Source organism: Pelophylax lessonae (genome assembly GCF_965119305.1).
Source record: "Pelophylax lessonae genome assembly, chromosome: 11".
Taxonomy (NCBI): Eukaryota; Metazoa; Chordata; class Amphibia; order Anura; family Ranidae; genus Pelophylax; species Pelophylax lessonae.
The window spans coordinates 2,907,449-2,917,993 of NC_138778.1; the positions used below are offsets into that span (position 1 = coordinate 2,907,449).

A 10,545-nucleotide genomic window follows, 5' to 3' on the forward strand; every position below is an offset into this window, starting at 1 on the left:
ATCAAACTTTTTAACATTTTAGGCCACTTTGTTTTCTGCTACATATTTTTGGTAAAAACAATCCCAATAAGTGTATATTGATTGGTTTGCGCAAAAGTTATCGCGTCTATAAACTACGGGAAAGATTTGTCATTTGTATTGTTTTTTTTTTACTAGTAATGGCAGCGATCTGCGATTTTTGCGGGACTGCGACATTGCGGCGGACAGATCGGACCCCTAAATTACATTTCTGACACTTTTGGGGGGACCAGTGACATTACTACAGTAATCGGTGCTAAAAATATGCACTGTCACTGTACTAATGACACTGGCAGGGAAGGGGTTACCATTGTGGGTGATCAAGGGGTTAAATGTGAGCCTAGGGGAGTGATTCTAACCGTGGGGGGCGTGGCTTGTGAAATGATCATAGAGACCTGTGATCCTATATAGAAGGAGCTCTGTGATAATTCCAGGGAGAAGAACGGTCAGCTGTGTTTACAACATCCGACCGTCCTTCTCTCTCAGTGGGGAGCGATCGCGGGTGTCAGGGGGCAATCGGAGCCGCCTGCCCCGTGCATCGGAGTCCCCGCTGCCAAGTGGGGGCGGGAGCGTGCCACCAGTGGCACAGGCTCGCCCCCTAGCTACAGGCGCGAGTGATGTATACCTATGTTGGTTCGCGCAGGAGGGGCTGTCTGCCGCAGTATAACTCGTGCATCAGCTTCCCCGCTGCTGAGTGGGGGCGGGAGCGTGCCGTCGGCGGCGCGCACTTGTCCCCTAGCTTCCCGCGCACGACCGACGTAGATGTACATCGGTTTGTGCAGGAGAGCCACCATGCCGCAGTAAAAAGGCGGCGGGTGGTCGGGAAGTGGTTAATAAAGTGACAATGCTCAAAAATCGCACCCCGGCCGTATATGATTAGAAAATTGAACCAAAAATCGAGCCGGTAGACCAGGGGGAGGCAACTTTATTGAGGCGGAGACCTACCTAAACAACATGGGAGGAGTCAGAGATTACTGGGCGCAGTGTCACCTCCTCACACCTGATTTAGTGCCGGTTCACATTGGTGCAATGTGGGAACCCTGCCAATCCCGCATCGCACCCGACTCGCAGGCAGTTCACACTGCCATATGCGAATCGCTAGGGGTGTCAATACAGAGTTTACGACACCCCCAGATCAGTTTGCATATCGCAGTGCGAACTGTCAGTTCGGACAGGAATCGATTCGCATAGGTGTGAACGCCCATGCGATCCGATTCTGGTGCGGGCCAAAATAAGGGTCCTGAGTGACTTTGGTTCGAATGTGATGCAAATTCAGCTATACAACCTGTACAATCTGTAATCGCATGTGGTTTGCAGAGCAGTGCCATGCGAATGACATGCGATGTCTGAAATCGCTGAAGTGTGAACTGATACTTAACGCTCGAATTGTCGAATTACCGTGCCACAATCGCGTTCACAGCACGGCAATCATGCTTTTAAATCAGGAGGCAACATTTCACCTCCTCACCACCAGTCAAACACACTCGGATCGCTTTTCAGAGGAACAGCAGTGCTCTTAGTTGCATTCGGTAGCGGCATGCTTAGGGCTCATTCACAGGTAAAGTTGATGGGAAGAGGGGGGGGTGGGTGTCAGTAAATCTCTGTAGTTGAGTCTCAATTTTACCACTCCCACAATCCCAACCCCCTTTAGCAGTTGAGAAAGCAGCCAGAGGTGTAAACATGGCGCAGCAGGAACTATTTTTGAATTGTTTGTCGGGCAGTAAAAAAAAAAAAAAATGTAAGTGAAATACGCATGAATAGTAGGAATGATTAAAGTAATGCAGTCATGAAAGGGGGTAAATCTTCTGGAGGTCAAGGGGTTAAAATGAGTGCACTAAAACTCTACGCACATGGGCCAAATCACTCGTGCAGCCAGGAGCCCAACTATCTGTTCTTTCCCATTCACACACCTCCCAAATTTTTGAGATGGGAACGAGGGATTGACTATCAGCAAAAAAGAATTATACCCAAAAAAAATTTAGGGTTAGGGTTGCCTATTGCCGGTAAAGACACAGGGGATAGTTTTGACACAGGAAATGGGACATGGACCCACCCCTAAGGTCAAAGGTCAGGATTTGTGGACCCAGAGGTCAAAGGTCAGGAGGTGTGGGCTCAGAGGTCAAAGGTCAGGAGTTGTGGGCCCAGAGGTCAAAGGTCAGGAGGTGTGGGCTCAGAGGTCAAAGGTCAGGAGGTGTGGGCTCAGAGGTCAAAGGTCAGGAGTTGTGGGCTCAGAGGTCAAAGGTCATAGCTCCACCTAGTGCTGGACACAGGAAGTGGCGTAGGCTGGCCCTAAGCAAGAGTTTTTCTACCACTGCTATTCCTTTATATTGAAATTTGCAAATGCAGCAATTTAGAAATTGGATGCAAGGTTTAGCACTGGGAGATAAATATTGCATTTTATATAAAACTATATAAATCAGACCAAAATGAGGGAGAAATGAGGAAGAAAGAGGGACAGGGACTTTATTCCAGATCAGGGACAGTTGGGAGTTGTGCATTCACTGTGCATGTTGGGGGTTGCTGATCCTTTAAACTGTTCAAACTTCTCCTCTCTGTTATCTGGGTGTAACCTGGAGCTTAGCGCTGCCAGGGGAGACAATCGCCCGGATACGGTAACCGAGGACGCCGTTCGCTGTGATTAACGATGGGCCGCTTCTCGCTTCCTCTGGCTTGTATTTCCCTCGCTGACGTCAATCAGATACATAGTAACACTTTTCTGCTCCGATAATCTGAAGAATTTGCAAAAATAACTTTTTCTTCTTCTTAATAAATCCTTGTTTAGTTTCACTTCTCTGTTTCTCATGCGGGCGCTCAGCGTTCTCATTCGCTTTATAAGTCAACTTCATTCAGGGCAGGCTAAAGACTTTGGCAATCAAGTGAGATTGTTACTTTGCTGTGATTGGGCAACATATCATACCCTCCAACCATGCAAACTACCATTACTGTATGATGGCCACCAGGGCTGCTGATAGAAATCACAGGGCCCTATATAGACTACTTGACAGGGCCCCCCCTCCCCCTAAGAAATCATTAAAGTGGAGTTCCGCCCCCCCTCCAAAAATTAAAAGTCAGCAGCTACACATATTGTACACATACTGTAGCTGCTGACTTTTAATATTAGGACATTTACCTGTCCTGGAGTCCAGCGATGTCGGCACTGCAGCCGATGTTTCCATCGGCTGTCGGGTGCTGCTGCCACCATTGCCTGTAAGGGAACCCTCCCAGTGAAGGGGAGAAGAAGCAAAGTCGCACAGGTCAGGAAACAGTCTGGGGGAGAGGAGCGGAAAGCCCAGCTACACTAAACTGCACTGGGACAAGATAACAGGCAGCTATGGAACCGCTGTAACAGTAAATTCTTCACCCCATGGCAATGCAGCTGATCAGCTGTGACTGTATCAGGAAGACAGAGCAAAGGGGGAAGAGATGAAAAAAATATACAGGCTGGGACAAAGAGTATAAGAAGAACTGCAGGGAGAGAAACAAAGTTACAGAGATAACAAACTCAGGAGCAGAGATAACATTGGAGCCAGTGCTGGGAAGGGGGCCCACACAAGGGAGGGGGATTAGTGAGGGACAACTGTCTCTTTCTCAGCAGATAAAAGCTGGCAGCAGGGAGAAGGGAGAGATCAGAATTCAGGTGCTGGAGTGAAGATTTCTGTAAGTCCCGGTTCACACTATTGCGATGCGGGAACACTACGAATCTACTGCGTGTTCCCGTATCGCATTCGCAGCACAGACAGTTCACACTGCCATATGCGAATTGCTGGGGGTGTCAATTCAACGTTAATGACACCCCCAGATGAGATCGCATATCGCAGTGCGATCTGACAGTTCGCACATGAATCGGATCGCACTAGTGTGAACCCCCATGCGATCCGATTCTGCTGTGGACCAAAAAAAGGGTCCTGTGCGAGTTCACTGCGATTGTGGTGGGAATTCAGCCATACAAACTGTATGGCTGAATTTGCACCGCACAGAGATCGCATGTGATTTTAGAAGCAGTGCGCTCCGAATCACATGCGATGTCTGTCATCGCAATAGTGTGAACCGGCACTAAATGTCATTCATCACTAATCCCCCTCCATGTTCGCCCCCCCCCCGTGTGCTCCGGCCCCCTTAAGAGGACTGGTGGTCCCCCCCATCAGCAGCCCTGATGGCCACGGGTACTCATGATTGGTTCAAATCAGCATTTGTGGGAGGAGTCTTGTTTAGGACCCTGACCTCACACCAAGTCTAGACTTTTTTGTGAGAGCAATTTTTTGTTTATTTATTTTTTTGCACATGTGAAAATTGAAAAAAAAAATATATATAGGAACCCAACAGGTTCTAATTCCACGCAAATTGATAACCAAAAACAGATAAACTACAATAAAGAGCTGCGTGTTGTAAAGTGTAAAAAGCACATATACCGTGAAAAGAAACAAAGAAACCGCGCTCTTACATCATAAAAATCATATCACCATAGTGAATAAAGAATAGTGAAGAGACACATAAATAAATACATCTTCATTTAAATTAAAAAAAAATACATAAAAACTGTAAGTCCATATATAATCCCACAGGTGAGTAACGTCCTCAGTGAGTATAGGAAAGGTTCCTTTCCACCAGCATGCAGACGCACTATACACTCACCAGACTTCATTGACCCCTATTACAGGGAGTCAAAATGCGCATATGGAAAAATCCGAAATGTCATACGTGAGGTTACAGGAATGATTTCAAACCACTGCTGTCATCCATTCAATATGTATATAAATAGCGTATTCAAAGCTCCAATGTTTCCATATAGAGAGGGAGAGGAAGAAACACTCTCATGGTGCTACTCTCATTTGATATACTTCTCAAATGATTTATTTAAAAAAGAAGGTTATATTGCACTTACATCAAAGAAGACAGGGATCAGCATGTATTGTTTAGGATGATGCTGATCCCTGTCTTCTTTGATGTAAGTGCAATATAACCTTCTTTTTTAAATAAATTATTTGATATACTGCACCATGAGAGTGTTTTTCCTGTCCCTCTCTATATGGTAACATTGGAGCTTTTAATACCTTATTTGTATGCATGTTAAATGGATGACAGCAGCGGTCTGAAACCATCACTGTGACCTCATGTACAGTATGACATCTTGGATTTTCATTTTTTCATTGGATGTGCATTTTGACTCTCTGTAGTAGGGGTCAATTAAGTCTGGTGAGTGTATAGTGTGTCTGCATGCTGGTGGAGAGGAACCTTTCCTATATATATATCGGGACTTCACAATTTTTATGTATTTTTTAATTTGAATGAAGATGTATTTATTTATGTGTCTATTCACTATTGTTTATTCACTACGGTGATGTGTATATTATGATATAAGAGCGCGGCTTCTTTACACGTTAAAATTGGCTTTTTTTTTGCTTGGAAATGACTTAACCCCCTCCCCCCCAAACAGTTATATACTGCATTTTCTGAAAGCAGAAGCCCTGTAGACTTTAAATGATAGCAGTTGCAATTTTTTGTGTTGCACAATATCTGTGCAACTGTTTATCAAATCTTTTAAGGAATAAATAGACTACACTGTATTTAGTGCACACCAACACAAAAGAATACTCAATTTTTGACACAATGTATAAGAAGGGGTAGTGTCGAATAAGCAGATACAAAACATGTCAAACTTTAAAATTGCTGTACAGCTGCCCAGATTACATGAAAACGGGATCCGGCTTCAAAAGAACGGTCCCAAGCTTAAAGCTGCAGCTGCTTTGTTTTATCCCCCTAACTTTCAGGGCGTTTATAAACTTGGTAGACAAGAAGTTAGAGTGTAACTAAACTAGGGTTGCCACCTTTTCTTCAAGCCGAACCGAAACACTTTAGCTGCACATAGCAATTTTCTTTTTATAAGGGGGAACTCTGTGGATTCTGGTGTAAGGGGTTTCTGCTCACCAAAGCCCCCCTAAACATTAAAGTTCCCAGCATCCCCCCTTTAAATCAGGGTTCCCAATGCCCCCCTTATATCAGAGACTGCAGAGCACCCCTTATATCTGAGTCCCCTTTACCTTAGTGTACTCACTTGCTTGGAGGCAGGAGAGAGAGGAGAAGGAGGGGGGAGACTTCAGTTGTTGACAGTGGATGGTGAGCTCACTCACCCTAGGATGGAGGCTCAGGCATTTGGTACCTTTCACCCATGATGTATCATGGGGGGGTCCCAGGCAGCAGGGGGAATCTGCACGGCTTGGGGTGATTAGGGTACCCGGCATGCCTATACGCCGGTATATGCCGGTATACGCATGTCTATGGGTATTCGGTTACTTGGGGAGACACAGTTAAGTCTTAATAGTGTGTCCGGGTTCCAGGTGGTCTGAAACCTGGACACATAATTTAAAACATGTACTGTCCAGGTGAATCCCGGATGGGTGGCAACCCTAATCTAAACCCAAAAATAAACCTGTAATATATTGAAGCTTACTAGTTCACAGATGTGGTGGCTGCATTTATTTTTTTTTTTTTTTTCTGTTTTAGTTTTGCTTTTATTTTTATCTGGTGATCCTGCCAGTAGGACACTTCCTGTCCCCTAGGGTGACAACACTCACTTACTGTATCTATGGAAGATCCTAAAGTATAAAAGAATAAAAGAGAGCGCATGGATCTGGAGTAATATTAGACTCTATTATTGAAGGTTTTGTGATGCTCAGTCCAATGCCTCGGTCAGGAACTATAGCTGGTAAGTGTTTGTTAAGCAGGCTTACTGGTACTTGGTTGCCCCTCCCTCCAGGTGCACAGTGCTATAGTTTAGACTTTGGAATTTAGCAAACAGAAAAAGGTATCTCTAGTCCAGGCTGGTCAGGCAAGGGTCAATGTCACTGTGGAAGAGCAGCCGTACCACAGTCTAGAGGCTGGTGGTGGTCTGGAAAGGCAGTAGCTGGTAGCCTAAACTAAAGAACAGCTCCAAGGTCAGGGCAGATAGCAGGCAAGCGTAATCCAGTAAACAGTTTGAGGGCAAAGCAGATAGCGGGCAAGTGTATTCCAGTAAGGTCCGGGCAGGTAGTGGGCAAGCATAATCCAGTAAACAGTTTCAGGACAGAGCAGATAGCAGGCAAGCGTAATCCAGTAAGATCAGAGCAGATAGCAGGCAAGCGTATTCTAGTAAGGTCAGGGCAGGTAGTGGGCAAGCGTAATCCAGTAAACAGTTTCAGGACAGAGCAGAAAGGGGGCAAGTGTAATCCAGTAAACCGTTTTAGGTCATACACAATCCTAGACCCGCAGTTGATCCAGAGGAAGGCGAAAAACCCCCAGCAAAGCATGAGCCTTTAGGAACGGAAAAGAAATCCCTTCCTGATCCCCGGAGAGGCAATCGTATACTCCCTGGATCAACTTTACCTATAAATATTAGTACCCATTTATATTCTGTACACAAAGGAAAGAATCCAGGACTTTTTTTAAAGCAATCTACTGAGCTGTCCAGAACCACCTTGGTAGGGAGTCTATTCCACATTTTCACAGCTCTTACTGTGAAGAAACCTTTCTGTATTTGGAGACGAAACCGCTTTTCCTCTAGACGTAAAGAGCACCCCCTTGTCCTCTGTGAGGACCTTATATTTTCACTATATGGACCCCTTATGTATTTATACATGGTGATCATATCCCCCCTTATGTATTTATATATGGAGATCATATCCCCCCTTATGTATTTATATATGGAGATCATAGCCCCCCTTATGTATTTATACATGGAGATCATATCCCCCTTATGTATTTATACATGGAGATCATATCCCCCCCTTATGTATTTATACATGGAGATCATATCCCCCCTTATGTATTTATACATGGAGATCATATCCCCCCTTATGTATTTATACATGGAGATCATATCCCCCCTTATGTATTTATACATGGAGATCATATCCCCCCCTTATGTATTTATACATGGAGATCATATCCCCTCTTATGTATTTATACATGGTGATCATATCCCCCCTTATGTATTTATACATGGTGATAATATCCCCCCTTATGTATTTATACATGGAGATCATATCCCCCCTTATGTATTTATATATGGAGATCATATCCCCCCTTATGTATTTATACATGGTGATCATATCCCCCCTTATGTATTTATACATGGAGATCATATCCCCCCTTATGTATTTATACATGGAGATCATATCCCCCCTTATGTATTTATACATGGAGATCATATCCCCCCTTATGTATTTATACATGGTGATCATATCCCCCCTTATGTATTTATACATGGAGATCATATCCCCCCCCTTATGTATTTATACATGGAGATCATATCCCCCCTTATGTATTTATACATGGAGATCATATCCCCCCTTATGTATTTATACATGGTGATCATATCCCCCCCTTATGTATTTATACATGGAGATCATAGCCCCCTTATGTATTTATACATGTTGATCATATCCCCCCCCCCCTTATGTATTTATACATGTTGATCATATCCCCCCCTTAATCTCCTCTCCTCAAGAGAGAATAAATTCAGTTCCTCTAATCTCTCCTCATAGCTGAGGTCCTCCATGCCTCTCATCAGTGTGGTTGCCCTTCTCTGCACTTTCTCCAGTTCCCTGATCCTTTTTGAGAACCGGAGCCCAAAACTGAACTGCATATTCCAGATGAGGTCTTACTAATGATTTGTACAAAGGGGGGGGAGGGGGGATATCTCTCTCTCTGGAGTCCATGCCTCTGTTATACAAGAGAGGACTTTGCTTGCTTTGGAAACCGCAGCTTGGCATTGCATGCTATTATTAAGCTTAGGATCTGCCAGAACACCCAGATCCTTCTCTGCTATGGATTCCCCCAGATCATTCTCCGCTATGGATTCCCCCAGATCCTTCTCCGCTATGAATTCCCCCAGATCCTTCACCGCTATGGATTCCCCCAGATCCTTCTCCACTATGAATTCCCCCAGATCCTTCTCCGCTATGGATTCCCCCAGATCCTTCCCCTCTATGGATTCCCCCAGATCCTTCCCCGCTATGGATTCCCCCAGATCCTTCCCCTCTATGGATTCCCCCAGATCCTTCCCCGCTATGGATTCCCCCAGATCCTTCTCCGCTATGAGATCCCCCAGATCCTTCTCTGCTATGGATTTCCCCAGATCATTCTCCGCTATGGATTCCCCCAGATCCTTCTCCCCTATATGGATTCGCCCAGATCATTCTCCGCTATGGATTCCCCCAGATCCTTCTCCGCTATGGATTCCCCCAGATCCTTCCCCGCTATGGATTCCCCCAGATCCTTCTCCGCTATGAGATCCCCCAGATCCTTCTCTGCTATGGATTTCCCCAGATCATTCTCCGCTATGGATTCCCCCAGATCCTTCTCCCCTATATGGATTCCCCCAGATCATTCTCCGCTATGGATTCCCCCAGATCCTCCTCCGCTATGGATTCCCCTAGATCCTTCTCTGCTATGGATTTCCCCAGATCATTCTCCGCTATGGATTCCCCCAGATCCTTCTCCCCTATATGGATTCCCCCAGATCCTTCTCCGCTATGGATTCCCCCAGATCCTTCTCCGCTATGGATTCCCCCAGTTCTCCTCCCCCTAGTATGTATGATGCATGCATATTCTTACCCCCCAGTGCAGAACTTTAATCAACTTTATCAACATTAAACCTCATTTGTCACATAGTTGCCCAATGAAACAGTGCATTGGGGTCAGATTGTAAATTGGAGACATCCTGTAAGGAAGTTATTCCTCTGCAGAGCTCGGTGTCATCTGCAAAGACTGAAATCTACTTTTATTCCCAGACCCGATATCATTTATAGCACAGAATATTTTAGAGATTATTACCTTGTTCTGTGCTATGGACAGACAAATGCATTGTAAATAAAAAGAAATACAATGTAACAAGTTGGACTCACCTAACAAGCAGATGAATGTCCCCGGGGCTGAGCTGAGTGAGTGTGTGACACGGAGTGTGAGCTCGGTTTCCTGTCCCCGTGTCACCTCCCCCCAGCTGTCACACCTGTACGGAGGAGAAGCCGGCCAGCGTTTCCTGCACAAGTCTGACAGCTGTGCCTCCGCTCAAGGTCCAGCTTCCGAAAATAAAATGTTTATCAGCGGAAAAAAAAAAGTCTTGAAACTTTCGCAAAGTTTGCACTCGGTGACACGGGGAGATGCCGCGGAGGGAGTTGTTAGAGGGAAGAATCGGGCACCAGTCCAGAGAAACGCACGCTGATCGAGGAAAGACTCAGAGCGAGCAGAAAAACAGGATACGGATCTACACCGAGCAGCTGGGAAAACCACTAAACACGAGCAATTCCCAAACCTGCGTCTGTTCCTTGTACAGGGGAGGAAACTGATCCACATTGATGGATCTGACTGACACCATAGAAGGTGCTGTGGCCACCTAAAGTGTTTGTACACAATGATTGTAAATCCTCACCTTGTAAAACAACCCATTCAGTTTAAAATAGAAATGAAAGGCAAAACATTTGTTTAAACATTATAAATACCTTTCTCCACCGTTTTATAAATGATCACATTCCTTCTGTTCTCAGCTGCATA

General features: G+C 45.2%; 1 protein-coding gene across 1 annotated transcript in view; it reads right to left on the reverse strand.

Annotated features, from left to right (window-relative positions):
- PIK3R6 (phosphoinositide-3-kinase regulatory subunit 6) overlaps positions 1 to 9,993 on the reverse strand; it is a 114,096-nt gene extending 104,103 nt beyond the window's left edge. Inside the window, exon 1 of the mRNA XM_082271463.1 lies at positions 9,900 to 9,993. The gene's annotated coding sequence lies outside the window, so the exon portion shown is untranslated. The remainder of the gene's footprint in view (positions 1 to 9,899) is intronic.
- Between the last annotated feature and the right edge of the window lie 552 nt (positions 9,994 to 10,545).